Source organism: Drosophila takahashii, chromosome 3R (genome assembly GCF_030179915.1).
Source record: "Drosophila takahashii strain IR98-3 E-12201 chromosome 3R, DtakHiC1v2, whole genome shotgun sequence".
NCBI lineage: Eukaryota > Metazoa > Arthropoda > Insecta > Diptera > Drosophilidae > Drosophila > Drosophila takahashii.
The window spans coordinates 12,331,773-12,339,090 of NC_091681.1; the positions used below are offsets into that span (position 1 = coordinate 12,331,773).

At 36.5% G+C, this 7,318-nt stretch overlaps 1 long non-coding RNA gene across 1 annotated transcript; it reads left to right on the forward strand.

Annotated features, from left to right (window-relative positions):
- The first annotated feature begins 385 nt into the window (after positions 1-385).
- Positions 386-1,296, forward strand: LOC138913704 (uncharacterized). The gene is made up of 3 exons (XR_011419512.1): positions 386-441; positions 855-922; positions 1,043-1,296. It is a non-coding gene; the product is annotated as an uncharacterized lncRNA (long non-coding RNA).
- The last annotated feature ends 6,022 nt before the right edge of the window (positions 1,297-7,318 follow it).

Here is a 7,318-nt window from a genome sequence, read left to right on the forward strand (position 1 = left end):
AAAAATGACCACACTAGCGCCCTCTACTGAAAATTCCTGATTAAGAATACTGAACTAGTATTTTTATTCAATTTTTTTAGGTATGGCAACGCTTGTAAAGCGATACTTCTTGTCGGAAATCGGTTGCCGATCTGGCAACGACCGGAACTTTTTCCGCGGCAACATTCAAACAAAACAACGTGAAGTGCAATCAAAACGTAACGAAACAACGTGAAGTGCAATCATGGTCTGAGCGGGAGAGAGGCAGAGCGAGCGGAAGAGCGCAAAAAAATGGAAAGAGTTTCGGCCAAGAGTTCACTGGATTTTTTTAGGGGAAAAATATCGACTGTTTGAGATTTTTTAGGGGAAAAGCAACATTTTCATCTGGCAACACTGCAGCTCACAATTCTTGGAAGAAACACGCATAGTTTACGCCGGGTAGCGGCGTGGATTCACTTTTAGGTAAGTTAAGTTTTATCTGGTCATATGCACTAGACGTGCGACCAACCATAATTTTCACCATTCGTTGTTGAAATGGAAGCAAAGAAAAAAGGAAAAGCAGCACACATTGCACACGAGCAACCCCGGACCCCGGTTGCACGCATCCTTGTGCTGCCTGATGTGGCGGGCCAGCCCATATTGGTTTGGAAAGCGTGCTTTGCATACAAAGCAATAAGATCTCCTCCGATGCAGTAGTAGCATACGTAAACTAAAACAAAATTTGTCTTGTAAATATTAGGCTAGTATTCAATACTATTTTACCTGATGGATCGGTCTCAGGATCTTCCGGGCCTGACCAAATCCAAAACAAAAGGCAAAACAGCCGACTGAGGCACCCGGAGACGACTCATATCAATTTTTTATTTTTTTTTTAGGGTTTACTGGCACCGTCTTGATGATGTTGCCTCCAGGAGGTGGTAAAATGGAGCGCTAAATAATAGGTGTTAGTTCCTGGCTTCCATGTTTGTTTGCGTAATCTTTAATCAATCAGCTTTCAGCAATCAGCTGCTATTTGTTGAAAAGATTTTAATTTAAAATTTAAATGCCTTATGTTTTCCATCAGGATTCTTCCTGAGACACGATTTACATCGCTTTTAGAAGTCCTTTTTCGCCGCCAGCGCATCGCTCACACATGACGGCTCAGCCGTGGCGTTTCTCTGGGCTTGGCACCCAGGGGTCGGCTTCCGATGATTTGGATGTTGCTCAGTCTTGCGCCACTGTCTTGGCGGCGTATCGGGGACCTGAATGCCCACGACTACCTCCTCATCCTCATCGCGGGGGCGCTTCTGATGCGATGAGGATGAGGTTCCCACCGTAGATGATGTTTGTTATGTTCTGAAATTAAATTAGTAAATTTAATTATTATATAATTTATATTTATTTAAGTGTTGTGGTACTTACGCATTTTATGAATGATTGCGGTTTTTCCAAGAAACGGAAGCTGCGACATCACATTTTAGTGTTGCATTTTTGAATATATCAAATGGTATTTTTGGTTTATTACGAACATTTTATTTTTATCAAAACAAAAATTCCTTATGCATTTAATGGGTTGGCTACACACTTTGACTTAGAATTGGATCCAATAGATAACACTGTGCAACATTTTTAGTGTTATAAAATGTAACCGCAATTCTGATTTCATGGGCGGAAAGAACTCATCGAAATAAGCTAAAACCCATTTGGGTTTCTCTGGCTTAGCTCGCGTTTACCTTTTATAGCGAGTTAAAGTTTTACATACAAAATTTATTTGTAACGGCCATATCTTGTGAACCGATTAAAATTTCACTATCAAGTCTTCAGTGATTATGTAGCTATGAACCCAAGGAACTAAATTGACAAATGACTCTTGCGAAGACGTACACCTAGCGCGTTAAAAATCGAAAAATTAGGCAAATTTGTTTTTTAACGCGCTAGGTGCACTAGTTAGTAAGTGCGCAAGAGTCATTTGTCAATTTCGTTCCTTGGGTTCATAGCTAGATAATCACTGAAGACTTGATAGTGAAATTTTAATCGGTTCACAAGATATGGCCGTTACAAATAAATTTTGTATGTAAAACTTTAACTCGCTATAAAAGGTAAACGCGAGCTAAGCCAGAGAAACCCAAATGGGTTTTAGCTTATTTCGATGAGTTCTTTCCGCCCATGAAATCAGAATTGCGGTTACATTTTTCATGTTGCACTGTGTAATCCATTCTGGTAACCAAATAGTACAAATTTTATCAGGTGTTTCTAAGCCAGAAAAAAAACATTGGCCGCCTATCTTTCGCTTTAAATGACTCCCTCTGCTCACTACTCTCTCGCTCTGCTTTTCCTGACGTTCGTGAGTGCTGCGAAAAACAAAAACAACGTGCTGCCAAAGGGGGCCCCCGCAACCCCCGCAAACAAAAAAAAACTTATAAAATCAACCGTGGGTCCAAAAAAAAAAAAATAACAAGAGAGAACGCTATAGTCGAGTGCCTCGACTATTAGATACCCATTATTCAGCTAAATAACTTAATAGAAATATGGCTTCTTATATGTTTTTCGCCGCTCGATTTTTACCCAGGGATCTCTTTCTAGAAGAGGCTTTCTAGAACTTTTAATTCTGCCTAGCACATCTTCCGTCGCTCTCTAGCGCAGGTGAATGCACTTGTGAAAAACGTATACGAGCAAAAAGAGACAAAATGCGCGCCCCATTTCAAATAATTGAAAATTTGCATTAACATAATGTGAATTAGAGTGACCACAGAAAAAAAGGCAGATTTTTTCCAATGCCATTTCCTAGATGGCGCTAGTGTATATTGTATTGCGCCATCTACCGCCAGATATTGGTACTACTAGTCATGAAAGGCGGAAATGTAGGCGCTAGTGTATATTGTATTGCGCCATCTACCGCCAGATATTGGTACTACTAGTCATGAAAGGCGGAAATGTAGGCGCTGGCCAGGTTTAAGCGTTTATTGGGTTTGTGGGCGTTAGAGTGGGCGTGGCAATTTTTTACTTGGCCAATCGATAGGTATTGACGAAGCGAATACATATCAGTTACTATTTTCATAATAGCTTCAAAACTGTGGGCGTTAAAGGGGGCTTGTGGGCGTTAGAGGGGGCGTGGCACCTTTTTGAAACAAACTTGCGCTGCGTAGGAGCTCCTAGAATATTCATGCAAAACGCCAATCTTCTAGCTTTTATAGTTTCCGAGATCTCAGCGTTCATACGGACAGACAGACAGACAGACAGACAGACGGACAGACAGACGGACAGACGGACATGGCTAGATCGGCTCGGCTAGTGATCCTGATCAAGAATATATATACTTTATGGGGTCGGAAACGCTTCCTTCTAGCTGTTACATACTTTTGCACGAATACAATATACCCTTTTACTCTACGAGTAACGGGTATAAAAATACAAAATGTTGAGCAATAATAAATTGTTTTAGATGTTTTGAATTCATTGATTTAATTTTATAAACGTTATTCTTTAGTTTTTTTTGATTAATCGAATAATTATTCGACTAAATAAATGCAGTTTCTAAAATATTCTTATTCGGCAGCGACAACAAAAAAACCGCAGTAATCAAACTTTTTTTTTACTTTCACAAGGGGGGCGGTCTTTTACAAACCGAACACCTTTTCTTGGGTCACATTTTTGTTTGCCTGAAACTTTTTTTACTATTTTTCTTTAGTTGGCTTAAAAAGGTCAATTTTGAAAAAGTACCCTCTAATTGAAAATCTGTAGTTCCGGTTTTAGTAATTAAAATTAGTTACAATCGGTTTTTATTAAAAAGGATGAGCCATTTTTAGTTTTTAAAATATCGAATTTTTTAACAAGGCCTCGGCTTTTACTATGAAAAAACGTCGCAGCAAGTAGGGCTACTCTCTCACTCTTATCGGATCCTTATGGAATTCATGTTTTCTCATCGTTTACTAGTGCTTTAACAATTTTTAATGATTTCAAGTTAAGTTTTAAGTATTTTGACAATTTCTGATTGACAAAAAGTAAAAAATCATTTTTTATTCTATTAAAAAACTACAATTATTTATTTAACCGTCCATTAAATAATGAAATTTGTAATTTTTTAATAGATTAAGATATGACTTTTTACTTTTTGTCAATCAGAAATTGTCAAAAGACTTAAAACTTAACTTGAAATTATTAAAAATGGTTAAAGCACTAGTAAACGATGAGAAAACATGAATTTCATAAAAATCCGATAAGAGTGAGACAGTAAATAGCCGAGGGATTGTTAAAAAAATCCGATATTTTAAAAACTAAAAATGGCTCAACCTTTTTAATAAAAATGAAAAAAAATGGTTTTTGTGGAGAACCCGTTAAAAATTTGTTTTTAAATCTTAATTTGTTTTTATTTTTAAAAAATTAAAAACGTTTTTTAAACAAACTTGTTTTTTTTAAAGAAGAGGTTTTAGAGGAATTAATGCAAAAGACATGAAGTCAATGGGCTAAATCCTGATACATGTGTTTACTTATTTCCTAGTACACGTAAAAAAAGTTTTAGGCAACTCAAAAATGTGAAAAAATATTTTTGGCCAAATCCGTTCGGTTTGTAAGAGAACCGCCCAGGTTGTACCTCCGGTAATTGCCCAATCACAACGAGTAATAGCTTATCGAAAAGGTGCTTCTGTTGCTTTTTAAATTGTGTAAGTTACAAGTTGGTTGATGTAATGGTTTTCGAGATCTGTTAGGTTTTATAAAAGAAGTGCCCAAAATCTGCATTTTTTGCGAATATCTTCAGAACGGTTCCTTGGAAATTTTTTTTAATTTGTTCAGCGTGGTTAGCAACTCAAAACTGATCAAAAAAATTGATCTTAAGATTTATCTATTTTGCTTATTCTTGCTTCAGATTTAATTTAGAGTTGTCCTTGACTTTTACTGCCTCGACCAGGGACGTAGACGGGGGGTTTGGGTGTTAAACACCCCTCTCTCGGGAGAAGCTCTAATGAACACAAAATTTTTACTGAAATCTGGCCTCGAAAATTTATAAAATTTGACGGATTCGTAAAGATGTTTAGGACTGTTTGTGTTTCTTCCGGGTATCTTGAAAAGGCCGTTACAATTTTGGTTTGTTCCGGATGATGTCAACTGTAACATTTTTGACTCGTAACAAGAGTCAGCCCAATATAAAAATCGAAAACAAAAGCTGTTTTGTTCTTCTGAATAGATGAATCCGATCCCCCATCCATTTTGCGTTTAATCAACAGACGATGCGTTTGTTTCCGATTTCTCGAGTGCACTAACAATGCGGCAGTAAAAAATCATTCTATAAAATCAATCTTCTGACACAATATTAAACTGTATAAGCAAAAAGCTGTATTAACTAGCTGAGTAGTTTTCCCTATCACATAATTTTGCCCTGAAAATAAGTTATAGGGGACTTCATTACTAAAACAACAGAAAACGAGTTATAGAGTTATTACTATTATTTGCTCATTACTTTTTAATAAAAGTAATTAATAATTTGAAATTGGCGTGGTATTGACAAAACAAATAAAATATAATTTACACGGCAAAAAATCTTATAAAATGTTAGAGTGCGCGATAAAGCAAACTTGCGCTGCGCCCCTAGAATTTGCACGATAAGTCCCAACATTCTAGCATTTATAGTTTCCGAGATTATACGGATAGACAGACAGACGGACGTCGCTAGATCGACTCGTCTAGTGATGCTGATCAAGAAACGCTTTTTTTTACCTGTTACATACTTTCCGACTTATACTCTACGAATGACGGGTATAAAAGCTTCGATATACTGATTTTAATTTAACTTATTTAACAAAAAAAATGGTTTTCTGTTCCGGTTTTATAATTTTGTTTTTAACTTACAAAAATTAGTATAACTTTTTCTCCTCGCACAAGACTGAAAAGTAAAATAAACAAAATACGGACATGCCTGCCTGCGCATCCCCAAGAAAAGAGACAAACAAAACACAAAAAAGAAAGACAGCTCGAGTTCAAGTCAACGACTCTGTGACCATTGCTGATTCTGCGACTGCAACTGAGCCTTTGCCCAACGCAAAATGATGTATTGCCAGTATCCGAACGACTCGGAGCATCCCAGAATCGGAGGGGACCAAACCACTTTGCGCTGCAGTCTTCGCCTCAGTCTCAATCTAGTTGCTGATCGTCACACGCTTTCTTAAGCACACACAAAAAAAAAACTTAGTAAAATCAACTGTAATAATTGTCAAACAGGCCCCAACCAGCAAAATTGTCAATTCTACTAAGTAAATAGTCATTTCACAACAACAAAATACACACAATTAGCAAAGACACAAACCCAAAGCAAAAACAAAATACACGTAACTATTTTAATAGTTACGTAACTATCTTTGTTGGTCAATTTTACCAAGCAAATTTTTTTGTGTGCAGGGCAACACACACTCGCTGGTGAATACTTCTCTCTTGGATCAGCATGTACCAACTCATTGTACACAAACCTCAGGCGAAAGCATACCCTTTCAATAGTATGCATCGTGTAGTCGCTACGCTGATGGTCTACTCTTGTATGTACACACAAAAAAAAAACTTGGTAAAATCAACTGTAATAATTGTCAAACAGGCCCCAACCAGCAAAATTGTCCATTCTACTAAGTAAATAGTCATTTCACAACAACAAAATACCCACAATTAGCTAAGACACAAACCCAAAGCAAAAACAAAGTACACGTAACTATTTTAATAGTTACGTAACTATCTTTGTTGGTCAATTTTACCAAGCAAATTTTTTTGTGTGTAGGAACGTACCAGATATATATAAAACAAGGAATGAAGCTAACTTCGGCCAGCCGAAGTTTATATACCCTAGCAGATCATTCCTGTTAAATAACCAATTACAAAAATGTTAAACTTAGATTTACTTGCGTATATTTTACAAGTTATAAATGTTTCGAATTATTTAGACATTTATGTATTCTCCTTTCAAAGGCAGCTTAATATATCCAGTTTTAAAGGTTTTGTTGAATATTATCCCAGAGTAAAAAAAAATATTGTAAAATCATTTTTTCCTGTTCATTTCTCGGCAAAAATTCCGTCGGTCGCCCAGATACTAAACCGTTTTCCATGTGTTTCAGAGTAAATTTGCTCTGATTTTATGATCTGATATTTTTTTTTAGAGCCCACTATTTTCTTGTTTTATATCGCCCTTAGAGTACTAATGATACTTTTTAATGAGCTTTAAAATCAATTTTTTTTTGCCTTTGCGTATATTTAAAAATAGATTGGAATCCTTTTAAGATTTCAATCCCCACATTCGACTTTTTAGTCGCCTTTTTATACCCTTGCAGAGGGTATTATGATTTCAGTCAGAAGTTTGCAACGCAGTGAAGGAGACGTTTCCGAC